Genomic DNA, 27,701 nt, shown 5'->3' on the forward strand with positions numbered 1-27,701 from the left:
TTAAGAAACTCCTTAAAAATGACATTTTTGATCAAGCTTCAGATCACCTATTCCAATAACCCCCTATTGTGACTTGGTGTCATTCTTTGTTTTATAATGTTCCTCTGTAGCACCTTAGGATGTTATAGACCTTAAAGGTGCTGATAAATATTATTACACCAGAAGTAGGAGCAACGATAGGCCAGTCACCCCACTGAGCTGCTCCGCTATTCGACAAGATAAAGGTTGATCTGATTGTGGTCTCAACTCCAGTTTCCCGTCTGAACCCTCTCCACATCACCACCGCCCCCCCCCCCCCCCCCCCCGCCTGCCCCTGCCCACCTCAAAAACATAAAACGTACAGTGCAGAAGGAGGCCATTTGGCCCATCGAGTCTGCACCGACCCACTTAAGCCCTCACTTCCACCCTATCCCCATAACCCAGTAACCCTTCCTAACCTTTTTGGTCACCAAGCGCAATTTATCATGGCCAATCCACCTAACCTGCCCGTCTTTGGACTGTGGGAGGAAACCGGAGCACCCGGAGGAAACCCACGCAGACACGGGGAGAACGTGCAGACTCCACACAGACAGTGACCCAGCGGGGAATCGAACATGGGACCCTGGTGCTGTGAAGCCACAGTGCTAACCACTGTGCTACGTGCTGCCTGCTGACTCTAGAATTCTTTATTTTTTAAATAAGTATTTTTATTCAAATTTTAACATTTTGTACATTTAAAACACGTAACATTACAAAATCAAATAAAGCCAATACCAATCCCTGAACCCTCCCCACCCCCATACCCCAACCAACCTCCCCACCTTGCCCCCCACAGGAGTTGACGGTAACCAGCCGTCATAACGGTAACAAAATCAAGCCCCTCACTTATCCCTCTTAAAGCAAGTGGGGGAGTGGAGAGGTTCGGTGGGGGAGGGGGGAAAGAGGTTCGGAGGGGGGGGGGGAAAGTGGAGAGGTTTGGAGGGGGGGGGGGGGGGAAGTGGAGAGGTTCGGGGGGGGGGAAGTGGAGAGGTTCGGGGGGGGGGGGGAAGTGGAGAGGTTCGGGGGGGGGGGGGGGAAGTGGAGAGGTTCGGGGGGGGGGGGGAAGTGGAGAGATTCGGGGGGGGGGGGGGAGTGGAGAGGTTCGGGGGGGGGGAAGTGGAGAGGTTCGGGGGGGGGGGGGAAGTGGAGAGGTTCGGGGGGGGGGGGGGGAGTGGAGAGGTTCGGGGGGGGAAGTGGAGAGGTTCGGGGGGGGGGGGAAGTGGAGAGGTTCGGAGGGGGGGGGGGGAAGTGGAGAGGTTCGGAGGGGGGGGGGGAAAGTGGAGAGGTTCGGAGGGGGGGGGAAAGTGGAGAGGCTCGGAGGGGGAGGAGAGGATCGGAGGAGGGGGGTGAGGGTGTTCAGGAGGGTGGGGGGGGTGAGGGTGTTCAGGAGGGTAGGGGGGGTGAGGGTGTTCAGGAGGGTGGGGGGGTGAGGGTGTTCAGGAGGGTGGGGGGGTGAGGGTGTTCAGGAGGGTGGGGGGGTGAGGGTGTTCAGGAGGGTGGGGGGGGTGAGGGTGTTCAGGAGGGTGGGGGGGGTGAGGGTGTTCAGGAGGGTGGGGGGTGAGGGTGTTCAGGAGGGTGGGGGGGGTGGCGCGTTCGGGGGGGGGTGGCACGTTCGGGGGGGGGTGGCGCGTTCGGGGGGGGGTGGCGCGTTCGGGGGGGGTGGCGCGTTCGGGGGGGGGGTGGCGCGTTCGGGGGGGGTGGCGCGTTCGGGGGGGGTGGCGCGTTCGGGGGGGGTGGCGCGTTCGGGGGGGGTGGCGCGTTCGGGGGGGGGTGGCGCGTTCGGGGGGGGTGGCGCGTTCGGGGGGGGTGGCGCGTTCGGGGGGGTGGCGCGTTCGGGGGGGGTGGCGCGTTCGGGGGGGGGGGTGGCGCGTTCGGGGGGGGGTGGCGCGTTCGGGGGGGGGGGGGCGCGTTCGGGGGGGGTGGCGCGTTTCGGGGGGGGGGGGCGCGTTCGGGGGGGTTTGTTGAGGGGGGTGGGTTTGTTGAGGGGGGGTGGGGTTTGTTGAGGGGGGGTGGGGTTTGTTGAGGGGGGGGGGTTTGTTGAGGGGGGGGGGGTTTGTTGAGGGTGGGGGGTTTGTTGAGGTGGGGGGGTTTGTTGAGGGGGGGGTGGGGTTTGTTGAGGGGGGGTGGGGTTTGTTGAGGGGGGGTGGGGTTTGTTGAGGGGGGGGGGTTTGTTGAGGGGGGGGGTTTGTTGAGGGGGGGGGTTTGTTGAGGGGGGGGGGTTTGTTGAGGGGGGGGGGTTTGTTGAGGGGGGGGGGTTTGTTGAGGGGGGGGGGTTTGTTGAGGGGGGGGGGGTTTGTTGAGGGGGGGGTTTGTTGAGGGGGGGGTTTGTTGAGGGGGGGTTTGTTGAGGGGGGGTTTGTTGAGGGGGGGGGTTTGTTGAGGGGGGGGGTTTGTTGAGGGGGGGGGTTGTTGAGGGGGGGGTTTGTTGAGGGGGGGGTTTGTTGAGGGGGGGGGTTTGTTGAGGAGGGGGGGGTTTGTTGAGGGGGGGGGTTTGTTGAGGGGGGGGGTTTGTTGAGGGGGGGGGGTTTGTTGAGGGGGGGGGTTTGTTGAGGGGGGGGGTTTGTTGAGGGGGGGGGTTTGTTGAGGGGGGGGGGGAGTTTGTTGAGGGGGGGGGAGTTTGTTGAGGGGGGGGAGTTTGTTGAGGGGGGGGGAGTTTGTTGAGGGGGGGGGAGTTTGTTGAGGGGGGGGGAGTTTGTTGAGGGGGGGAGTTTGTTGAGGGGGGGGGGGGGAGTTTGTTGAGGGGGGGGGAGTTTGTTGAGGGGGGGGGAGTTTGTTGAGGGGGGGAGTTTGTTGAGGGGGGGGGGGGAGTTTGTTGAGGGGGGGGGAGTTTGTTGAGGGGGGGGGAGTTTGTTGAGGGGGGGGAGTTTGTTGAGGGGGGGGAGTTTGTTGAGGGGGGGGGAGTTTGTTGAGGGGGGGGGAGTTTGTTGAGGGGGGGGGGGGAGTTTGTTGAGGGGGGGGGAGTTTGTTGAGGGGGGGGGGAGTTTGTTGAGGGGGGGGGGAGTTTGTTGAGGGGGGGGGAGTTTGTTGAGGGGGGGGAGTTTGTTGAGGGGGGGGGAGTTTGTTGAGGGGGGGGGAGTTTGTTGAGGGGGGGGAGTTTGTTGAGGGGGGGGAGTTTGTTGAGGGGGGGGGGGGAGTTTGTTGAGGGGGGGGGGGGGAGTTTGTTGAGGGGGGGGGGGAGTTTGTTGAGGGGGGGGGGAGTTTGTTGAGGGGGGGGGGAGTTTGTTGAGGGGGGGGAGTTTGTTGAGGGGGGGGGGGGAGTTTGTTGGGGGGGGGGGGAGTTTGTTGAGGGGGGGGGGGGAGTTTGTTGAGGGGGGGGGGGGGGAGTTTGTTGAGGGGGGGGGGAGTTTGTTGGGGGGGGGGGGGAGTTTGTTGAGGGGGGGGGGGGAGTTTGTTGAGGGGGGGGAGTTTGTTGGGGGGGGGGAGTTTGTGAGGGGGGGGAGTTTGTTGAGGGGGGGGAGTTTGTTGAGGGGGGGGGGAGTTTGTTGAGGGGGGGGGGAGTTTGTTGAGGGGGGGGGGAGTTTGTGAGGGGGGGGGGGAGTTTGTTGAGGGGGGGGGGGAGTTTGTTGAGGGGGGGGGGGGAGTTTGTTGAGGGGGGGGGAGTTTGTTGAGGGGGGGGGAGTTTGTTGAGGGGGGGGGGGAGTTTGTTGAGGGGGGGGAGTTTGTTGAGGGGGGGGGGAGTTTGTTGAGGGGGGGGGGAGTTTGTTGGGGGGGGGGGAGTTTGTTGAGGGGGGGGGGGGAGTTTGTTGAGGGGGGGGGGAGTTTGTTGAGGGGGGGGGGGGAGTTTGTTGAGGGGGGGGGGGAGTTTGTTGAGGGGGGGGGGGAGTTTGTTGGGGGGGGGGGGGGGAGTTTGTTGAGGGGGGGGGGGGAGTTTGTTGAGGGGGGGGGGGGAGTTTGTTGAGGGGGGGGGGGGGAGTTTGTTGAGGGGGGGGGGGAGTTTGTTGAGGGGGGGGGGGGAGTTTGTTGAGGGGGGGGGGGAGTTTGTTAGGGGGGGGGAGTTTGTTGAGGGGGGGGGGAGTTTGTGAGGGGGGGGGGAGTTTGTTGAGGGGGGGGGAGTTTGTTGAGGGGGGGGGGAGTTTGTTGAGGGGGGGGAGTTTGTTGAGGGGGGGGGAGTTTGTTGAGGGGGGGGGAGTTTGTTGAGGGGGGGGGAGTTTGTTGAGGGGGGGGAGTTTGTTGAGGGGGGGGAGTTTGTTGAGGGGGGGGGGGGAGTTTGTTGAGGGGGGGGGGGGGAGTTTGTTGAGGGGGGGGGGGGGAGTTTGTTGAGGGGGGGGGGAGTTTGTTGAGGGGGGGGAGTTTGTTGAGGGGGGGGGAGTTTGTTGAGGGGGGGGGGGGAGTTTGTTGAGGGGGGGGGGGAGTTTGTTGAGGGGGGGGGAGTTTGTTGAGGGGGGGGAGTTTGTTGAGGGGGGGGGAGTTTGTTGAGGGGGGGGGGTGAGTTTGTTGAGGGGGGGGGGTGAGTTTGTTGAGGGGGGGGGGGGGAGTTTGTTGGGGGGGGGGAGTTTGTTGGGGGGGGGGGGAGTTTGTTGAGGGGGGGGGGGGAGTTTGTTGAGGGGGGGGGGGGAGTTTGTTGAGGGGGGGGGGGAGTTTGTTGAGGGGGGGGGGGGAGTTTGTTGAGGGGGGGGGGGGAGTTTGTTGAGGGGGGGGGGGGAGTTTGTTGAGGGGGGGGGGGGAGTTTGTTGAGGGGGGGGGGGGGGGAGTTTGTTGAGGGGGGGGGGGGGGGGGAGTTTGTTGAGGGGGGGGGGGAGTTTGTTGAGGGGGGGGGGGGGAGTTTGTTGAGGGGGGGGGGGGGAGTTTGTTGAGGGGGGGGGGAGTTTGTTGGGGGGGGGGGAGTTTGTTGAGGGGGGGGGGAGTTTGTTGAGGGGGGTGGGGGGAGTTTGTTGAGGGGGGGGGGGGAGTTTGTTGAGGGGGGGGGGGGGGAGTTTGTTGAGGGGGGGGGGGGGGGGGGGGGAGTTTGTTGAGGGGGGGGGGAGTTTGTTGAGGGGGGGGGGAGTTTGTTGAGGGGGGGGGGGGGTGCAGCAGCTGAAGTCACCGCTCTCAGAGGTGAAACATCTGCGATGGGACAGAATGGAATCGGAGGTTTTAGCACAAGAGAAACTCTGAAATTAAAGATTTGTTTCCAGAAAGGAGGCGCCACAACTACCGACAGGGTTGGGTTATTAGAAATATAAATGTGTCAAGTTTAATGGAATGACCGTCACAAGACTCTGTTCCTCCTTTTCATCTCCGTCTCTCTCTCTGGTCGCGGGTTTGACTCTGACGGTTTCAGGTTGGAAATCTCCTCTGGCTCCCGCTCCCTTCTCCTGAGAGGAGCCACTTCCACTCTCTCTCCAGCACTGCACAGTTTGGAAAGTTTCTCCCTGGACAACCTGCAGCCGCTCCCACTTCAATTCCTTCCATTTGATCGGCACCTTTCAGCCTGAATAAAAAACACCCAATCCCACAGGAAATAAACCCTCCCCAAAATAAAGATTTGGGACTCACCTCGGACTTTCCCACAACCTGATCCAAGACTTTCCGCCTTTTCCCAACAGATCTGTGAAGAGGAAAAATGTTCCCAACAACAGCTCGTCCCGCCCTGGAAACTTTCACTTTCGCTTTTCACTGACTTCCTGAATTGAGGGATGGGTCCTGGTTTGGACCCAGTCTGTAATCGCACATCAATCACTATTTCATAATAATCCCCGGACAATTCACTCTGTGTCGCCTCAAAACAAGGATTTCATTCGCAAAGTGAAGGTTGTTGAATATATTTCACGGCGGCACCATCATTATTTTCGGGGCTATTTGAATTCCACACTTTGCACTGAGATCTGGATTGGGTAAGAGGCTGAGAAGCAGGTGTGCAGAATTCCAGAACATTCTCCCTCAATCACTGACCCTGCCTCACAATCTCACAGCCTCACAACACTGTGTTGGATTGGATTGGATTTGTTTATTGTCACGTGTACCGAGGTACAGTGAAAAGTATTTTTCTGCGAGCAGCTCAACAGATCATTAAGTACATGGGAAGAAAAGGGAATAAAAGAAAATACATAATAGGGCAACACAGCATATACAATGTAACTACATAAGCACTGGCATCGGATGAAGCATACAGGGTGTAGTGTTAACGAGGTCAGTCCATAAGAGGGTCATTTAGGATTCTGGTGACAGTGGGGAAGAAGCTGTTTTTGAGTCTGTTCGTGCGTGTTCTCAGACTTCTGTATCTCCTGCCCGATGGAAGAAGTTGGAAGAGTGAGTAAGCCGGGTGGGAGGGATCTTTGATTATGCTGCCCGCTTTCCCCAGGCAGCGGGAGGTGTAGATGGAGTCAATGGATGGGAGGCAGGTTCGTGTGATGGACTGGGCGGTGTTCACGACTCTCTGAAGTTTCTTGCGGTCCTGGACCGAGCAGTTGCCATTCCAGGCTGTGATGCAGCCCGATAGGATGCTTTCGATGGTGCATCTGTAAAAGTTGGTAAGGGTTAATGTGGACATGCCAAATTTCCTTAGTTTCCTGAGGAAGTATAGGCCTTGTGCTTTCTTCGTGGTAGCGTTGACGTGGGTGGACCAGGACAGAATTTTGGAGATGTGCACTCCTAGGAATTTGAAACTGCGAACCATCTCCGCCTTGGCCCCGTTGATGCTGACAGGGGTATGTACAGTACTTTGCTTCCTGAAGTCAATTACCAGCTCTTTAGTTTTGCTGGCGTTGAGGGAGAGATTGTTGTCGCTGCACCACTCCACTAGATTCTCTATCTCCCTCCTGTATTCGGACTCGTCATTATCGAGATCCGGCCCACTATCGTCGTATCATCAGCAAACTTGTAGATGGAGTTGGAACCAAGTTTTGCCACGCAGTCGTGTGTGTACAGGGAGTAGAGTAGGGGGCCAAGTACGCAGCCTTGCGGGGCGCCGGTGTTGAGGACTATTGTGGAGGAGGTGTTGTTCATTCTTACTGATTGTGGTCTGTTGGTCAGAAAATCGAGGATCAAGTTGCAGAGTGGGGAGCCAAGTCCTAGGTTTTGGAGCTTTGATATGAGCTTGGCTGGGATTATGGTGTTGAAGGCGGAGCTGTAGTCAATAAATAGGAGTCTGATGTAGGAGTCCTTGTTTTCGAGATTCTCTAGGGATGAGTGTAGGGCCAGGGAAATGGTGTCTGATGTGGACTGGTTGCAGCGGTATGCGAATTGCAGTGGATCAAGGCGTTCTGGGAGTATGGAGGTGATGCGCTTCATGATCAACCTCTCGAAGCACTTCATTATGACTGGAGTCAGGGCCACTGGTCGGTAGTCATTGAGGCATGTTGCCTGGTTCTTCTTTGATACCGGTATGATGGTGGCCTTCTTCAAGCAGGTGGGGACCTCGGAGTGGAGTAGGGACAGGTTAAAAATGTCCACGAATACCTCTGCCAGCTGGTCCGCACAGGCTCTGAGTGCACGACCAGGGATCCCGTCCGGGTCCGTCGCCTTCGAGGGTTCACTTTCAGGAAGGCCAATCTGACTTTGGAAGCCGTGATGGTGGGTATGGGTGAATTATGGGCTGCTGGGGCACTTGACAGCGGATTGTTGGTTACCTGTTCGAACCGAGCATAGAATGCATTGAGTTCATCGGGGAGGGGTGCGCAGCTGCCAGAGATACTGTTTGGCTTTGCTTTGTAGCCCGTTATGTTGTTTAGTCCTTGCCACAACTGCCGAGCATCTGTCTGTGACTCTAGCTTGGTTTGATATTCTCTCTTGGCATCTCTGATGGCTTTGCGGAGGTCGTACCTGGATTTCTTGTATAGGTCAGGGTCGTCTGCCTTGAACGCCTCAGATCTGTCCTTCAGTAGGGAGTCAATCTCGCGATTAAGCCATGGTTTCCGGTTGGGGAACGCACATACTGCTTTCTTTGGCACGCAGTCGTCCATACATTTGCTGATGAAGTCTGTGACGGTGGTGGCATACTCATTTAAGTTGTTCGCTGAGTTCTTAAATATGGACCAGCCACTGTCTCTAAGCAGTCATGTAAGAGCTCTTCTGTCTCCTCGGACCAACACTGCACAACCTTCTAGCTGGATTCTCCCGCTTGAGTTTCTGCTTGTATGCCGGGACAAGGAGCACCGTCTTATGGTCTGATTTCCCAAAGTGCGGTCGGGGGATGGAACGGTAGGCGCCCTTGATTTTTGAGTAGCAGTGGTCAAGAGTGTTGTCGCCTCTGGTGGGACAGGAGATGTGCTGGTGGAATTTTGGCAGTACACTCTTTTTTTAAAAAAATATATTTTATTAAAGTTTTTCGATCAAACAAAAATTTCCCATTTTACAACTTTGTAATAATATATACATTGATCGTTTTTTAAATAAATAATATGCTAACTAACGGCAACTGCCAACAACAAAATAAGAAACGACAGAAATAATAACTAAAATAGTAACTTTGTGAAATCAAATATAAATAACTAATATATAAACACACACATAAAACCCCTGAAGACCCAAATGAGGCCCCCCCCCCCTTCCCCCCTGGGCTGCTGCTGCTGCCTTTCCTATTTTCCCTTATCGCTCTGCGAGATAGTCGAGGAACGGTTGCCACCGCCCGGTGAACCCCTGAGCCGAACCTCTTAATGCATATTTTATCCGCTCCAGTTTTATAAACCCTGCCATGTCGTTGATCCAGGCCTCCACACCCGGGGGCTTAGCTTCTTTCCACATATGTAGAATCCTTCGCCGGGCTACTAGGGACGTAAAGGCCAACACGTCGGCCTCTCTCGCCTCCTGCACTCCCGGCTCATCTGCAACCCCAAATATAGCCAACCCCCAGCTTGGTTTGACCCGGACCCCCACCACCTTCGAGATCACTTTTGCCACACCCACCCAGAACCCATGCAATACCGGACATGACCAAAACATGTGGGTGTGGTTCGACGGGCTTCCCGCGCATCTCCCGCACCTATCCTCCACTCCAAAAAATCTACTCAGCCTTGCTCCCGTCATATGCGCCCTGTGTAGAACCTTGAATTGTATCAGGCTGAGCCTGGCACACGAGGATGAAGAGTTTATCCTACTTAGGGCATCTGCCCACAGCCCCTCCTCAATCTCTTCCCCCAGCTCCTCCTCCCATTTTCCCTTCAGCTCCTCTACCATCGTCTCCCCCTCGTCTCTCATTTCCCTATATATATCTGACACTACCATCACCCACCCATGCCCCCGAAATCACTCTGTCCTGAATCTCTTGCGCCGGGAGCTGCGGAAATTCCCTCACCTGTTGCCTCACAAATGCCCTCACTTGCATATAGCGAAATGCATTCCCAGGTGGCAACCCATATTTTTCTGTCAGTGCTCCCAGACTCGCGAACGTCCCGTCTAAGAACAAGTCCTTCAATTTCGCAATTCCTGCTCGCTGCCAAGATTTAAATCCCCCATCTATCCCCCACCTATGGTTGTTCCTTATCGGGGACCACACTGAGGCACCCGTCACTCCCTTATGTTGTCTCCACTGCCCCCAAATTTTCAGAGTTGCCACCACCACTGGGTTTGTGGTGTATTTTTTCGGGGAGAACGGTAACGGCACCGTCGCCAGTGCTTTTAAGCTAGTTCCCCTACAGGACGCCATCTCCAGTCTTTTCCACGCCGCTCCTTCCCCTTCCCTCATCCACTTACATATCATTGACACGTTGGCGGCCCAATACTAATCACTTAGACTCGGCAGTGCCAGTCCCCCTCTGTCCCTATTGCGCTGCAGGAACCCCCTCTTTACTCTTGGGGTCTTTCCAGCCCACACAAAGCTCATAATACTCTTGTCCACCTTTTTTAAAAAGGCCTTTGTAATCAGTACAGGGAGGCACTGGAACACAAAAAGAAACCTCGGAAGGACCACCATTTTAACCGCCTGCACCCTGCCCGCCAATGACAGGGGCGCCATGTCCCACCTCCTAAAGTCCTCTTCCATCTGCTCTACCAGTCATGCCAAGTTCAGCTTATGCAAGGTTCCCCAGTTCCTGGCCACCTGGATCCCTAAATACCGGAAATCTCTTATTACCCTCCTCAACGGGAAATCGACTATTCCCCTGCCCTGTTCCCCGGGGTGCATCACAAACAGTTCACTCTTCCCCATATTCAACTTATATCTTGAAAATTCTCCAAACTCCCTGAGTGTCTGCATTATCTCAGGCATCCCCTCCACTGGGTCCGCGACATACAACAAATCATCCGCGTATAATGACACCCGATGCTCTTCTCCTCCTCTAAGTACCCCCCTCCACTTCCTAGAGCCCCTCAGCACTATGGCCAATGGCTCAATTGCCAACGCAAACAGTAACGGGGACAGGGGACATCCCTGTCTTGTACCCCTATATAGTCGGAAGTGGTCAGATCGTTGCCTATTTGTAATTACACTTGCCATCGGGGCCCTGTACAGGAGCTGAACCCATCTGATGAACCCCTCTCCAAATCCAAATCTCCTCAGTACTTCCCACAGGTAGTCCCACTCCACTCTATCAAATGCTTTCTCTGCATCCATCGCCACCACTATCTCCACCTCCCCCTCCGGCGGGTGCATCATCATCACCCCCAACAGCCTCCGTATATTAGCATTCAATTGCCTCCCTTTAAAAAACCCCGTTTGATCATCATGCACCACCCCAGGGACACAGTCCTCTATCCTCGTCGCCATCACCCTGGCCAAAAGCTTGGCATCTACGTTCAAGAGGGAAATGGGCCTGTATGACCCGCACTGCAGCCGGTCTTTGTCTCTTTTCCGGATCAGCGATATCGCCGCCTCCGACATCGTCTGGGGTAGTGTCCCCCTTTCCCTAGCCTCAGTAAAGGTTCTCGTCAGAAGTGGGGCCAGCAGGTCCACGTATTTCCTATAGAACTCCACCGGGAACCCATCCGGTCCCGGGGCCTTCCCTGCCTGCATGTTCCCAATTCCTTTTACCACCTCCTCCACCTCAATCTGCGCTCCCAGTCCTGTCATCTCCTGTTCCTCAACCTTCGGGAACCCCAGCTGGTCTAGGAAACGCATCATTCCCTCTTTCCCTTCCGGGGGTTGAGCCTTATATAGCCTCTCATAAAATACCTTAAACACCCCGTTCACCCTCTCCGCTCCCCGTTCCATCTTTCCCTCCTCGTCTCTAACCCCTCCGATCTCTCTCGCCGCCCCCCTCTTCCTAAGTTGTTGGGCCAGCAGCCGGCTCGCCTTCTCTCCATATTCATACTGCACTCCCTGTGCCTTCCTCCATTGTGCCTCCGCCTTACCCGTGGTCAACAAGTCAAAGTCCGTGTGCAATCTCCGTCTTTCCCTGTATAACCCTTCATCTGGAGCCTCCACATATTGCCTATCCACCCTCAAAATCTCCCCCAACAATCTCTCCCTTTCTTTACCCTCTTGTTTCCCCTTATGGGCCTTTATGGAGATCAGCTCCCCTCTAACCACCGCCTTCAGCACCTCCCAGACCACTCCCACCTGGACCTCTCCGTCATCATTGATCTCTAGGTACCTTTCAATACATCCCCTCACCCTTACACATACCCCCTCGTCCACCAACAGTCCCATATCTAATCTCCAGAGTGGGCGCTGCTCCTTTTCCTCTCCTACTTCCAGATCTACCCAATGTGGGGCATGATCTGAAATGGCTATAGCCGAATACTCCGTTCCTGCCACCTTCGGGATCAGCTCCCTTCCCAGGACAAAGAAGTCTATCCGGGAGTACACTTTGTGGACATAGGAGAAGAAGGAAAACTCTTTACTCCTTGGTCTAGTAAATCTCCAGGGATCCACTCCTCCCATCTGCTCCATAAAGCCCTTAAGCACCTTGGCCGCTGCCGGCCTCCCCCCGGTCCTAGGTCTGGATCGGTCCAGCCCTGGGTCCAGCACCGTGTTGAAGTCCCCCCCCGTTACCAACTTTCCCATCTCCAGGTCCGGGATGCGCCCCAACATATGCTTCATAAAGTTTGCATCATCCCAGTTCGGGGCATATACGTTCACCAGCACCACCGCCTCACCTTGCAGTCTGCCACTCACCATCACGTATCTACCCCCACTGTCCACCACTGTGGTCTTCGCCTCAAACAATACCCGTTTCCCCACCAGTATTGCCACCCCTCTATTTTTCGCATCCAAGCCCGAGTAGAATACCTGTCCCACCCATCCTTTTCTTAATCTGACCTGATCTGCCAGTTTCAGGTGCGTCTCCTGAAGCATGACCACGTCTGCCTTTAGCTTCTTTTGGTGCGCAAATACCCTTGCCCTCTTAATCGGCCCATTCAACCCTCTCACGTTCCACGTGATCAACCGGGTTGGGGGGCTCTTTACCCTCCCCCCTCGTCAACTAGCCATCCCCTTTTTTAGACCAGCTCCTCACCCGGTTCCCACGCACCCGCTTATCCCCCGGACAGTGCCCTCCCGTCCCGACCATCCCATCCCGTAACAGCTCCCCCTTCCCCTTAGCAGCAGCAACCCAGTTTTGGCAGTACACGCTTGAGGTTGGCCTTGTTGAAGTCTCCGGCCACGATGAACAAGGCCTCCGGGTGTTCTGTTTCGTAGTTGTTTATTACTGTGTATAGTTCGTCCAGCGCCTTCCTCACTTCTGCCTGGGGTGGGATGTAGACCGCCGTGATGGTGGTTGAAGTGAACTCACGTGGAAGATAATATGGGCAGCACTTCACGGTCAGCTATTCCAGGTCTGGGGAGCAGTAGGTCGCCAGAGTCGTCACATCCAAGCACCAGGAGGAGTTGATGAGGAGGCAAACCCCTCCCCCCTTCGCTTTGCCTGATGATTCCGTGCGGTCCGCCCGGTGAATTGAGAAGCCTTCAGGTTGTATGGCACAGTCCGGTGAGGCGGGGGTGAGCCGTGTCTCTGTGAAACAGAGCACACAGCAGTCTCTTACTTCCCTCTGAGAGGTAAGTCTGGCGTTAAGTTCATCCAGCTTGTTTTCGATCGCTTGGACGTTTGCCAGGAGTATGCTGGGGAGAGGGGTCTTGAAACCCCATTGCTTCAGTCTAACCTGCAGACCGCTGCGTTTCCCTCGCTTCCTCGGTCGGCGGCTGCTGCTGGATGATCCTGGGATCCGATGGCAGATGTCAGCTCTTGTTGTGAGAAACACCGCTCACTTGATAATAATTTACACTTAGCCAAATTCTGAAGAAGTATTTTATTCAATCGATCTTGCAAGAACGGGTGCCGCTTGTCAACATTAGCAGACACACAGAATTAACACAGCATTGTTTTTTTATGTACAATCTCTGAGAAACACGCCCCACTCTCTGCCTTGATGGCAGTTTCCTTATCAGTGATTCCTTGTTTGGACTTGTTATGTTCATTTTGGCTTCCACCTTGCTTCGCCTAGCAGTGGTTTCTGTTAGCTCCTGGTACATCCTTGAACCGTCAATTAAAATGATTTAGAATGAGGCCCCCATCTGCACCTGCATTCTGTTATTGTAAATCCTGTTCATTCCTGAAGGTCAGTCACGTACACAGTTACAACAACTTGGGCACTGCAGCTTACACAAAACTCCACTTGACATCTTATTTCCCATCAAGCACTATTGTTGACATCTTATTTGTGAACCAGAGTTATTCATGTAAAAACAACATGTAAAAACAACATAAAATGCTCATTTCTCATATTGTGGAAGGTATGTGGTTGCGTCTGGCGGGGTCCAGGGCGCTGGCGGGGACCAGGGCGCTGTTTACGTATCTGGGGTCGCGTCTGGCAGGGTCCCGGGCGCTAGTTGAGGTAGAGGGGTTGCTAGGGGGGCATGTTTGCAATCCGGATGGGTCCCGGCGTTCTGCGGGCATGGGACTACCTTGCAGTGTGTTTGGGTCCTCACGCGGAGTCTCCGCCGTTTTGGGGGTCCTGGGTCATGGACAGGGGCTTCCTGAGGCATGTTGGGCTGGATCCCGTGGTCTGTTCCCTCCCTGGGCGTTCCTGGGGTCGGATCTTGAAGTAGGCCTGGTCGGGTCTCCACGCGGATTTTTCTTTCTTCCATCACCAGGTAGGTCGGGTTGTTGGGTGGGCCTCTCTGAGTCGGGTCGCTGGGCGGGTCTCTGGGGGTCGCGTTGGGCCGGGTCTTGCTGTCGGGGGTCGGGTCGGGAGCTCCGGGGATTGGGCAAGGCGATCCGGGGGCTAGCGTCGGTAGTTAGGCCGGGTTGGGAGCTCCGAGGTCCGGGTCGGCTCCAAATCGAGGTCGGGGCTTCACTTCCGGTTTGGGCCCGATCTTCTTCCAGGTCGCGGAGGTCAGGTCGGGTCGGGTCAAAAGGTCTCCAAGGGCCAGGGAGGATGTTCAAGCCTGCAAGAGAAGATAAAAGAGAGAGGTTAGTAATAATGTTAGTTTTAGAATTAATTTTTAAAAGATTAGAACGAGTATAAGTTAAGTAAACACTGGATGTTTGGGAGAGCTCGCAGAGAGTCGCCTCACTCCGGCGCCATCTTGGTACAGCCAAGAATTGGTTTATTTTATTTGGTTCTAAGTCTCTTGGATGGGATTTTCTTCTTTTTAAAAATATATATATTTTTTTAAATATATTTTTGTTATAACCTGCCTACTGACGATTGGCTGGGGACTAATGACTATCCCACAATCCTATGGGAGTATGAACTTCCCCAATGAGGGGGGCGGAGAAACTCCTACTATAAATAAGCTGGCCAGTCCAGGAACCAGGAGGAAGGAGAAGGTAGCAAGGGAAGTTACTGCTACTGTTATGTATATATTGTTATAGTAAATAAACGTTACTATTTTGTATCCTTAAAACTCGTGCTGGATTCTTCGGGGCCCTTACAAAACTGGCGACGAAGGTAAACGTGAATAGCTGTCTACACTGCTGAAGCCATCTCCCTGGATTTTTGTTGGATACAGGTTGGAAGTTGTTTTCTATTATACCATGCCTCTGTACGGACGTTTGGATGTTTTTGATGCTGCGCTGGAAAGCTGGAACCAGTACACACAACGGATGCGTTACTATTTCCGGGCAAACAATATCACTGAAAATGAGCGCCAGGTGGTCATATTGCTCACCGCCTGCGGGCCGCATACGTTTGGGGTGATTAGGAGCCTTATGTACCCAGCTGCGCCGGACACCAAAACGTTTGACGAACTTGTGAATATAGTGGGGCAACACTTTAACCCAACCCCGTCCACGATAGTCCAGCGTTACCGGTTTAATACCGCTGAGAGGACCCCTGGAGAATCCCTTGCCGATTTTTTTTTTATCCAGGCTAGGCGGGATTGCGGAATACTGTGACTATGGTGAGACCTTGTCAGAAATGTTACGCGACCGTTTGGTTTGCGGTATTAACAATGCGGCCACCCAGAGAAAGTTGTTAGAGGAGCCAACATTGACTTTTCAACAGGCAATACAAATAGTCTTGTCCCGAGAGAGCGCAGAGCGAGGAGTACAGGAGCTACAGGGAATGGAAGTGCATGCCTTGAGGCGCAACCCTTTCCGCCCAAAAACGTCCCCCCGCACTTCTGCGGTACCTTGGGCGAGGCAACGACCAGACCGACGCCAGTGGCCATCGGACATTCCTCCCCGAAGGGAGCCTTCTCCAGAGCCAATGGATGAGGAGCCATGTCCGTGTCAGACTTGTAGGCGCCGGCCCCGTCGCGGACGGCGGTCCTGGGGACGCCAGAGGCGCCGTCGTTCCGATCGAAACTGGGACCAGCCCAGGGGCCGTAACTGGGACCAGCCCAGAGGCCGTACCTTCCATGTGGATGAACCTGAGGCGACCACTCCTGAGGACGTGGAGACGGAGGACGACTGCCTGCAGCTGCATTGTGTGGCAGCTCCCCGTGTGGCCCCCATTAAGGTGACAGTACGGGTCAATGGGCACCCACTGGAGATGGAGTTGGACACTGGCGCAGCGGTCTCCGTGATCGCCCAGAGGACATTCGACCGCATCAAGCAGGGTATACAGACCCTTACATTAACTGACTCACAGGCCAGGTTGGCCACCTACACGGGGGAACCACTGGACATTGCAGGAACTACAATGACCCCTGTTGTCTATGGACGCCAGGAGGGGTGTTTCCCACTTATCGTAGTGCGTGGCCATGGGCCCAGCCTGTTGGGTCGGGACTGGTTGCGCCATTTGCGGTTGCAATGGCAGCACATCCTCCAAACAGTTTCTGGAGGGTTGACTGATGTGCTAGGACGATACCCAGAGGTATTCCAGCCTGGTTTGGGGAAAATAAAAGGGGCCGTAGCCCATATCCAAGTTGAACCAGGAGCCACGCCGCGCTATTTCCGGGCGCGGCCAGTGCCTTACGCCTTGCTCGAGAAGGTAGAAGGGGAGCTCACTCGTTTGGGTATTATCTGGCCCGTCCGTTTTGCTGACTGGGCAGCACCAATTGTACCAGTAATGAAGCCAGATGCCACAGTTCGCTTGTGTGGTGACTATAAAGTTACAGTGAATACAGTTTCCCGACTCGACCGATATCCAATGCCTCGCATAGAGGATCTCTACGCGAAACTTGCAGGTGGACTCTCATTCACAAAATTAGATATGAGTCACGCCTACCTGCAGTTGGAGCTGGACCCTGCCTCCCGACCATATGTAACAATTAACACACACCGGGGCCTGTATGAATATACACGGTTGCCCTTTGGAGTATCCTCTGCCTGCGCAATTTTTCAACGTGTTATGGAGGGCATTTTGAGAGGTTTACCACGTGTGGCTGTCTACCTAGATGACGTCTTGATTACAGGGACGTCGGAGCAAGAGCATTTGGAAAATCTGGAGGCTGTCCTTAGATGCCTTTCGGAGGCTGGAGTCCGTTTACGTCACACAAAGTGCGTATTTCAGGCAAAAGAAGTAGTCTACCTAGGTAATCGGGTGGACCGCGAGGGTCTGCATCCCGTCGCAGAGAAGGTGCGTGCAATTCAACATGCCCCCACCCCGACTGACGCTTCGCATCTTCGTTCTTTTCTCGGGCTCGTAAACTATTACGGGAAGTTCCTCCCCAATCTGGCAACTACGCTGGGCCCCTTGCACCTGCTGCTAAAGAAAAATCACACCTGGGTTTGGGGTCAGCCGCAAGAAACCGCTTTCCGGCGGGTAAAGCAACAATTGTCGTCGTCTGGGTTACTAACCCACTATGATCCGGGAAAGCCTTTGCTCGTCACATGTGATGCATCCCCGTATGGTATTGGGGCTGTCCTGTCCCACAAGATGGAGAACGGGGCCGAGCGACCGATAGCTTTCGCCTCCCGCACATTGACTGCAGCGGAGAAAAAGTACGCGCAGATCGAGAAGGAGGGCCTGGCAGTGGTTTTCGCGGTGAAACGCTTCCACCAGTATGTGTACGGCCGCCATTTCACTATCGTGACTGATCATAAGCCCCTGCTGGGACTCTTCAGAGAGGATAAGACAATACCGCCCATTGCTTCTGCACGGATCCAGCGCTGGGCTTTGTTGCTTGCTGCATATGAGTATTCTCTGGAGCACAAACCAGGTACGCAGATAGCAAATGCCGACGTACTGAGCCGATTGCCTTTATCGACCGGCCCCATGTCGACCCCCACGACCGGTGAGGTGGTTGCAACCCTAAATTTTATGGACACCTTGCCTGTCACGGCATCACAGATCCGTGAGTGGACCCAGACGGAGCCAGTCTTGTCAAAGGTTCGGCACATAGTCCTGTATGGTGGGCAGCATAGACAGCTCCCAGGCGAGTTGCGGGCATTTTCCTCCAAGCTGTCAGAGTTCAGCGTGGAAGACGGCATCCTCTTGTGGGGGACGCGTGTGATTGTCCCGGAAAAAGGCCAGGAGCTGATATTATCAGACTTGCACAATGGGCATCCGGGCGTGACCAAGATGAAAATGTTGGCCCGGAGTTATGTCTGGTGGCCAGGCCTCGACACCGACATTGAGAAGGTGGCCCAAAACTGCTCCATTTGCCAGGAGCATCAGAAGCTTCCGCCGGCCGCGCCCCTACATCACTGGGAATGGCCAGGGCGGCCTTGGGCATGCTTGCATGCAGATTTCGCAGGCCCTTTTCAGGGATCCATGTTCCTTCTACTAATTGACGCCCAGTCCAAATGGCTGGAGGTGCATAAGATGCAGGGGACAACATCCTGCGCAACAATTGATAAAATGCGTTTATCATTTAGTACGCATGGCCTCCCCGAGATGCTGGTCACGGATAATGGCACTCCATTCACGAGTGAGGAGTTTGCTAGGTTTACAAAGATGAACGGCATCCGCCATATCCGCACTGCCCCTTACCACCCGGCTTCAAATGGGTTGGCAGAGCGTGCAGTGCAAACATTCAAAAGAGGCCTAAAGAAGCAGTCTTCCGGATCAATGGACACGAGACTGGCTCGGTTTTTGTTTACGTACAGGACCACCCCCCATACAGTGACTGGGGTAGCTCCCGCAGAACTCCTAGTGGGCCGGAGACTTCGCACCCGCCTTAGTATGGTCTTCCCGGACATTGGCGCAAAAGTACGCCGCACACCAGAACGGCAGGGACCGGGATTGTCTCGGCATCGTCCGATTCGGCAGTTTGCGCCCGGTGACCCAGTATTCGTGCGGAATTTTGCTGGTGGTGCCCAATGGGTTCCTGGTGTAATCTTTCGCCAAACGGGCCCTATATCGTACCAAGTGCAAGCCCAGGGTCGTCTCCAGCGAAAACATGTAGACCACGTCCGGTCCAGAAGATCATCCCCGCAAAAGATTCCCCGCCCCCGGAGCTCAGTTCAACAGCGGCAAAGACCAGAAACAAGGGAAGGTAGTCCTCCAAATCTTCCACTGGTGCCTCACTCGAAGCCTGCGCAGGTCGTCATGGGACCGAATGGGGATAGAGACGCTGACATGACGGAGGCAGCAGACTCTGACTCCGAGATGGAGACACAGGATGAATCAGAGGGGGAATCCTCGGGTCCACAGGCCGTGGATGTACAACCGCGCCGTTCATCACGGAAGCGGCGGTCTCCGTCTCGTTATACGCCGCCTGATCCAGTGCCGCGTGCAAATGGCGTCCGGCCTGCGGCCAAACGAGTTTGACGCCTTCCTTCGCCAGGGCCTACGGTGGATTCCTTGGACTTTGGGGGGGAGGGATGTTATCACCTGCCTACTGACGATTGGCTGGGGACTAATGACTATCCCACAATCCTATGGGAGTATGAACTTCCCCAATGAGGGGGGCGGAGAAACTCCTACTATAAATAAGCTGGCCAGTCCAGGAACCAGGAGGAAGGAGAAGGTAGCAAGGGAAGTTACTGCTACTATTATGTATATATTGTTATAGTAAATAAACGTTATTATTTTGTATCCTTAAAACTCGTGCTGGATTCTTCGGGGCCCTTACAAAAATTTTATTCAAAATTGTTTGGCCAAACAAAACAATACAAAGGTTTTCCCTTTTTACAACAGTAAAACAGTATAAATAACAGTGGCCGTTTTTAACAAATAAATAAATAATACATAAACTAAATGGCAACTGCCCTATCAAAAATAATAACTCTCCAAAAATAAAATCAAACAATCCACTATACATAGCCTAATACAAATATTTATACAAAAACACCCCTGAGGACCCGCCCCCCCCCCCCCCCCCCCCACCGGGTTGCTGCTGTTACCTTCCCATTTCCTTTATCGTTCTGCGAGGTAGTCAATGAACGGTTGCCACCGCCTGGTGGACCCTTGAGCCGAACCCCTTAGCGCGAACTTTATCCGTTCTAACTTTATAAACCCTGCCATGTCGTTTATCCAGGTCTCCACGCCCGGGGGTTTGGCTTCCTTCCACATTAACAATATCCTGCGCCGGGCTACTAGGGACGCAAAGGCCAAAACATCAGCCTCTCTCGCCTCCTGCACTCCCGGCTCTTCTGCAACCCTGAATATAGCCAACCCCCAGCCTGGCTCGACCCGGACCCCCACCACCTTCGAAAGCACCTTTGCCACCCCCACCCAGAACCCCTGTAGTGCCGGACATGACCAAAACATGTGGGTGTGGTTTGTTGGGCTTCTCGAGCATCTCCCACACCTATCCTCTACCCCGAAAAATTTACTGAGCCATGCTCCTGTCATATACGCCCTGTGTAAAACCTTGAATTGTATCAGGCTTAGCCTGGCGCACGAGGACAACGTGTTTACCCTACGTAGGGCATCAGCCCACAGCCCCTCCTCAATCTCTTCCCCCAGCTCCTCTTCCCATTTCCCCTTCAGCTCATCCACCATGATCTCCCCCTCGTCCCTCATTTCCCTGTATATATCCGACACCCTACCATCCCCCACCCATGTCCCTGAGATCACTCTATCCTGAACCTCCTGCGTCTGGAGCTGCGGGAATTCCCTCACCTGTTGCCTCACAAAAGCCCTCAGTTGCATGTACCGAAATACATTCCCTTGGGGCAACCCATATTTTTCCGTCAGCGCTCCCAGACTCGCAAACGTCCCGTCTACGAACAGATCTCTCAGTTGCACAACCCCCGCTCTCTGCCATGCTCCAAATCCCCCATCCATTCTCCCCGGACAAACCTATGGTTATTTCTTATCGGGGACCGCACCGAGGCTCCCGTCCTTCCCCTATGTTGTCTCCACTGCCCCCAAATTTTTAGTGTTGCCACCACTGGACTTGTGGTGTATTTCTTCAGGGAGAACGGCAACGGCGCCATCACCATTGCTTGTAGGCTGGTTCCTTTGCAGGACGCCATCTCCAATCTCTTCCACGCCGCTCCCTCCCCTTCTCCCATCCACTTACACACCATTGAGATATTGGCGGCCCAGTAGTATTCACTTAGGCTCGGTAGTGCCAGTCCCCCCCTATCCCTGCTACGCTGCAAGAACCCCCTCCTCACTCTCGGGGTCTTCCCAGCCCACACAAAACTCATGACACTTTTCTCAATTCTCTTGAAAAAAGCCTTCGTGACCATCACCGGAAGGCACTGAAACACAAAGAGGAATCTCGGGAGGACTACCATTTTGACCGCCTGCACCCTACCCACCAGTGACAGGGGCACCATGTCCCATCTCTTAAAATCCTCCTCCATCTGTTCCACCAACCTTGTTAGATTAAGCCGGTGTAAGGTTCCCCAACTCCTGGCTATCTGAATCCCTAAGTACCGGAAATCTCTTGTCACCTTCCTCAGCGGTAAGTCATCTATTCCCCTGCTCTGCTCCCCCGGATGCACCACAAACAACTCACACTCTTACCCATATTCAATTTGTACCCCGAAAATTCCCCAAACTCCCTGAGTGTCTGCATTATCTCAGGCATCCCATCCACTGGGTCCACAACATACAGCAATAAATCATCTGCATACAAGGATACCCGGTGTTCTTCTCCTCCCCTCCACTTCCTGGAGCCCCTCAGTGCTATGGCCAGGGGCTCAATCGCCAATGCAAACAGTAACGGAGACAGGGGACACCCCTGCCCCGTCCCTCTATGAAAACGGAAGTAATCAGACCTCTGTCTGTTCGTGACCACGCTCGCCACTGGGGCCCTATACAGCAGCTGTATCCATCCAATATACCCTTCTCTAAAACCAAATCTCCTCAGCACCTCCCACAGATAATCCCACTGCACTCTGTCGAATGCTTTCTCGGGGTCCATCGCCACCACTATCTCCGCCTCCCCCTCTGGTGGGGGCATCATCATTACCCCTAGCAACCTCCGTATGTTCGTGTTCAGCTGTCTCCCCTTAACGAACCCAATTTGATCCTCGTGGACCACCCCGGGGCACAGTCCTCTATCCTCGTCGCCATCACCTTGGCCAAGAGCTTAGTATCTACATTTAAAAGGGAAATGGGCCTGTAGGACCCACACTGCAGCGGGTCTTTTTCCTTCTTCAAAAGGAGCAATATCGTTGCCTCCGACATAGTCGGGGGCAGCTGCCCCCTTTCCCTAGCCTCATTAAAGGTTCTCGTCAGAAGCGGGGCCAGTAAGTCCATATACTTCCTATAAAATTCCACCGGGAATCCGTCTGGTCCAGAGTTTACTGGGAGAGGGGGTCATCGAGGCTAGCAACAGCCCTTGGAGAGCGCAAGTGGTGGTAGTCCGGTCCGGGGAGAAGAAACGGATGGTCGTGGATTATAGCCAGACCATAAACCGATTCACGCAGCTTGATGCGTACCCCCTTCCTCGCATCGCGGAAATGGTAAATCGGATCGCCCAATACTGAGTCTTTTCCACGGTCGACCTCAAATCTGCCTACCACCAGCTCCCCATCCGACCAAAAGACCACCCCTATACTGCCTTCGAAGCAGCCGGCCGGCTCTTCCACTTCCTCAGGGTCCCCTTTGGTGTCACAAATGGGGTCTCCGTCTTTCAAAGGGCGATGGACCAGTACGGTTTGCGGGCTACATACCCGTACTTGGACAATGTCACCATCTGCGGCCATGATCAGCAGGACCATGACGCTAACCTCAAAGTTCCTCGAGACCGCCCGAGCCCTTAACCTGACCTATAACGAGGGCAAATGCGTTTTCCACATCACCCGGCTGGCCATCCTCAGCTATGTCGTGGAAGACGGGGTCCTAGGTCCCGACCCCGACCGCATGCGCCCCCTTAAGGAACTCCCTCTCCCCCGCAGCCTCAAGGCCCTCAAACGGTGCTTGGGGCTTTTCTCCTATTACGCCCAGTGGGTCCCCAAGTATGCGGACAAAGCCCGCCCACTCCTAAAGACCACCACTTTTCCCCTCTCGGCTGAGGCTCAATTGGCCTTCAACCGCATCAAGGCCGACATCATCAAGGCCGCCATGCACGCGGTGGACGAAACCATCCCTTTCCAGGTAGAGAGCGATGCATCAGACATCGCCCTGGCTGCTACCCTCAATCAAGGAGGCAGACCAGTAGCGTTCTTCTCCCGAACCCTCACCGCCTCCGAGGTTCGACACTCTGCAGTCGAAAAGGAGGCACAAGCCATTGTGGAGGCTATGCGGCGCTGGAGGCACTACCTAGCCGGTGGGAGGTTTACCCTCGTCACCGACCAACGGTCGGTCGCCTATATGTTCGATAACACGCAACGGGGCAAAATAAAAAACGATAAAATTTTGAGGTGGAGGATCGAACTCTCCACCTACTCGTACGATATCAAGTATCGTCCAGGGGAGCTCAACGAGCCCCCAGATGCCCTGTCCCGCGGCACATGCACCAACGCGCAGGAGGACCGCCTGCAAGCCATCCACAATGACCTCTGCCACCCGGGGGTTACCCGGCTCATCCATTTCATCAAGTCCCGCAACCTACCTTACTCAACCAAGGAGGTCAAGGCCATGGTCAGGGCCTGCCAAGTCTGTGCGGAGTGCAAACCGCACTTCTATCGGCCAGACAAGGTTCGGCTCGTGAAGGCCTCGGGCCCCTTTGAGCGACTGAGCGTGGACTTCAAGGGGCCCCTTCCGTCCACCAACTGTTATGCCTATTTCCTCACCGTGATCGATGAGTTCTCCCGTTTCCCATTCGCCATTCCCTGCACCGACATGACCTCAGCCACGGTGATTAAGGCACTGCACAGCATCTTCACCCTGTTCGGTTTCCTTGCTTATATCCACAGCGACCGGGGTACATCGTTCATGAGCGATGAACTGCGTCAGTATCTGCTCAGCAAAGGCATCGCCTCGAGCAGAGCGACCAGTTATAACCCACGGGGAAACGGGCAGGTGGAGAGGGAGAACGCGACCGTGTGGAAGGCTGTCCTTCTGGCCCTGCGGTCGAGAAATCTCCCAACCACCCGCTGGCAGGAGGTCCTACCCGATGCCCTACACTCCATTAGGTCACTCCTCTGCACGGCCACCAATGAGACCCCTCACGACCGATTGTTTCTCTTCCCCAGGAAGTCTACCTCCGGGGTCTCGCTTCCAACTTGGCTGATGGCTCCGGGACCTGTTCTTCTCCGGAGGCACGCGAGGAGCCATAAAACGGACCCCCTAGTTGAAAAGGTCCGACTGCTCCACGCCAACCCCAGTTACGCCTACGTGGAGTACTCCGACGGCAGGCAAGATACGGTTTCCCTCTGGGATCTGGCGCCCGCTGGATCCTCCACCAAAGACGCCCCTTCCCGCGCCGCTCCCCTGCAGGACCCGTCGCTCCCTACAACACCCCCCCCCCCCTTCCGGCCCTACCACCCGTTGGTGAGCTCCTACCATGCGCCCCCCCCCCTTGCGCCCCCCCTTTACACACCCCGCTGGCTCCGCTACCTCCGGCCCTGCCTAGTTCCTCTGCCCCGACCCGGACCGAAGCTCCGACCACAGTGCTCCCGGATGTGCCCTCAACCGGGACGTCCGTGCCCGCCGCACCACCGCCCGAATTGAGGAGGTCGAGGAGGACGATACGGCCACCGAGATGGATGGACCTATGATGGCACTTCACCCCCGCCGGACTCCTTTTTAAACAGGGGGTGAATGTGATGAACGGTTACTGCCTTATCATCATGTAAGGTGATGTCCCCTTTAAGACCGGGCTTGGAACCCTGGGGACTCCGCCTCTGGCTCCGCCCATCTGGGAGCCATACATAAAGGCCTGCCTCATGGTCTGTATAGCAGTCAGCTCTCGTCCATAGCTGTAGCATAGTTATTAGTCTAATAAAGCCTTCTTTACAGTTTAATCTCTAAGCATTATTATTGAGGGTATCTCTCTCTGTCTCTGTCTCTCTCTCTCTCTCTGTCTCTCTCTCTCTCTGTTCTCTCTCTCTCTGCTCTCTCTCTGTGTCTCTGTCTCTCTCTTTGTCTCTGTCTCTCTCTGTCTCTCTCTTTGTCTCTGTCTCTCAGTCTCTCTCGCTCTCATAGATTTCATAGAATTTACAGTGCAGAAGGAGGCCATTCAGCCCATCGAGTCTGCACCGGCTCTTGGAAAGAGCACCCTATCCGAGGTCCACACCTCTACCCTATCCCCATAACCCAGTAACCCCACCCAACACTACTGGCAATTTTGGACACTAAGGGCAATTTATCATGGCCAATCCACCTAACCTGCACATCTTTGGACTGTGGGAGGAAACCGGAGCACCCGGAGGAAACCCACGCACACACGGGGAGGATGTGCAGACTCCGCACAGACAGTGACCCAAGCCGGAATCGAACCTGGGACCCTGGAGCTGTGAAGCAATTGTGCTCTCCACAAGGCTACCTCTGTCTCTCTCTCCCTCTGTCTCTCTCTCTCTCTGTCTCTGTATCTCTCTCTCTTTCTGTCACTCTCTGTATCTCTCTGTCTCTGTCTCTCTCTGCCTCCCTGTCTCGCTCTCTCTCTCTCTGTCTCTGTATCTCTCTCTCTGTCTCTCTCTGTTTTCTCTCTCTCTGTTTTTTCTCTCTCTCTCTGCTCTCTCTCTGTCTCTGTATCTCTCTCTCTCTCTCTCTCTCTCTCTGTATCTCTCTCTCTCTCTGCCTGTCTCTCTCTCGCTGTATCTCTGTCTCTGTCTCTCTCTGCCTCTCTGTCTCTCTCTGTCTCTCTCTGTCTGTCTCTCTCTCTCTGTCTCTCTCTTCTCTGTCTCTGTCTCTCTCTCTGGCTCTGTCTCTCTCTCTGGCTCTGTCTCTCTCTGTATCTCTCTGTCTCTCTCTCTCCCTGTCTCTCTCTCTCTCTCTGTCTCTGTGTCTCTGTGTCTCTGTCTCAGTCTGTCTCTCTCTCTGCCTCTGTCTCTCTCTCTCTCCCTGTCTCTCTGTGTCTCTGTGTCTCTGTCTCTGTCTTTCTCAGTCTGTCTCTCTCTCTGCCTCTGTCTCTCTCGGTCTCTCTCTTTCTGTCTCTCTCTCTCTCTCTCTGTATCTCTCTCTCTCTCTCTCTGTTCTCTCTCTCTCTCTGTATCTCTCTCTCTCTGTATCTCTCTCTCCCTCTGTCTCTCTCTCCCTCTGTCTCTCTCTCTCTCTGTCTCTGTATCTCTCTCTCTTTCTGTCACTCTCTGTATCTCTCTGTCTCTGTCTCTCTCTGCCTCCCTGTCTCTCTCTGTCTCTCTCTCTCTCTGTATCGCTTCCCTCTGTCGGGTGTTTATTCTCCCACAGTCCCATGCCTGCTCTTCTAATCATACCCCTTTCTTCCCCCGTGAATAGGATACTCATAATGGACATTAATTCGGTCCATGTGTTTGTAGCGCACAAAGACTCCGAGAGACGAATAGAGTGAAGTCGATGAGACTTTATTAAGCGTGACTGTTCCCCCGCAGTTCAGTAGAAGACTGCCTGCGGGGGAGGACTCCTGGTTCTTATACTCCGCCTTCAGGGCGGAGCTAGAGGTCAACGGCCAACCAGGACCCGGGATCTGTCAGCCAATGACATCACGGCTTCACAGTCCCACATGACCCCTAATGCATACTACCACATTCACCCCTTGTTAAAAATGAACCCGGCGGGGTGATGCTTCGCATGGTGGTAAGGGTGGTAAGGTGGTAAGGCTGGTCCTGGGAGGAAAACTTTCGCATGTTATTACAGTATGTACAAGGTTTTGTTTTTTTGTTTCGAACTATTTACAGTAATCGTCAGGAGAAAAAGACAATGTTCTCGTTAAAAGTCCACATTTGTAGTGTTAGATCGACGCCACGAGTCGGTCGGGCGGTCTGGTCGTCCGTGTCGATCGCCTCGGCCCCGGTGGTGGTGGTGGTGCTTTTTCCGGTGTTGTCGTCTCCGGGAGCCTTACGGTTTCAGCTTGGGCTTCACTCCTGGTTGGGCCTGGGAGGAGGACCAATCCTCCTGGGAAGGGGGTGGTCGCGGGGTGCGGCGGTGGCAGGAAGGGGGTGATTGGTGTCGGGGGGGTGTGTGTGTTGCCGGCGGGCGCCAGATCTCGCAGGGAGACCGTGTCCTGTCGGCCGTCGGGGTACTCCACGTAAGCGTACTGCGGGTTCGCGTGAAGGAGGTGAACCCTCTCGACCAACGGGTCCGACATGTGCGCCCGCACATGTTTCCGGAGCAAGTTGGGTCCTGGGGCCGCCAGCCAGGTCGGCAGCGACGTTCCAGAGGAGGACTTCCTGGGGAAGACAAGGAGGCGCTCATGAGGCATTTGGTTAGTGCTAGTACACAGTAGTGACCGGATGGAGTGGAGGGCGTCCGGGAGGATCTCCTGCCACCGTGAAACCGGGAGGTCCCTGGACCGTAGGGCCAGTAGGACGGTCTTCCAGACCGTGCCGTTCTCCCTCTCTACTTGCCCGTTCCCCCGGGGGTTGTAGCTGGTCGTCCTGCTCGAGGCTATACCGTTGCTGAGCAGGAACTGGCGCAGCTCGTCACTCATGAAGGAGGACCCCCTGTCGCTGTGGACGTATGCGGGGCAACCGAACAGTGTGAATATGGTGTTCAGGGCTTTGATGACTGTGGCCGCTGTCATGTCAGGGCAGGGGATGGCGAATGGGAAGCGGGAGTATTCGTCCACCACATTAAGGAAGTATGTGTTGCGGTCGGTGGAGGGGAGGGGTCCTTTGAAATCCAGACTAAGGCGTTCAAAGGGGCGGGAAGCCTTAATCAGGTGCGCACCGTCCGGCCTGAGAAAATGCGGTTTGCACTCTGCGCAGATGTGGCAGTTCCTTGTGACTGTACGGACCTCCTCCAAAGAGTATGGGAGGTTGCGGGACTTAATAAAGTGGTAGAACCGAGTGACCCCCGGGTGGCAGAGGTGCTCGTGGAGGGTTTGGAGGCGGTTAATTTGTGCGTTAGCACATGTGCCGCGGGATAGGGCATCGGACGGCTCGTTCAGCTTTCCGGGACGATACAAGATCTCGTAGTTGAAGGTGGAGAGCTCGATCCTCCACCTTAAGATCTTGTCGTTTTTGATTTTGCCCCGCTGTGCATTATCGAACATGAAGGCTACCGACCGTTGGTCCG

The 27,701-nt window shown here is 55.1% G+C and overlaps 1 protein-coding gene across 1 annotated transcript in view; it reads right to left on the bottom strand.

Moving 5' to 3' along the window:
• The window catches only part of LOC140390477 (butyrophilin subfamily 1 member A1-like), a 104,586-nt gene extending 98,712 nt beyond the window's left edge, over positions 1-5,874 (bottom strand). The window contains exon 1 of the mRNA XM_072475640.1: positions 5,493-5,874. The gene's annotated coding sequence lies outside the window, so the exon portion shown is untranslated. The remainder of the gene's footprint in view (positions 1-5,492) is intronic.
• Between the last annotated feature and the right edge of the window lie 21,827 nt (positions 5,875-27,701).

Source organism: Scyliorhinus torazame, chromosome 14 (assembly GCF_047496885.1).
Source record: "Scyliorhinus torazame isolate Kashiwa2021f chromosome 14, sScyTor2.1, whole genome shotgun sequence".
In the NCBI taxonomy this organism is placed as follows: Eukaryota; Metazoa; Chordata; class Chondrichthyes; order Carcharhiniformes; family Scyliorhinidae; genus Scyliorhinus; species Scyliorhinus torazame.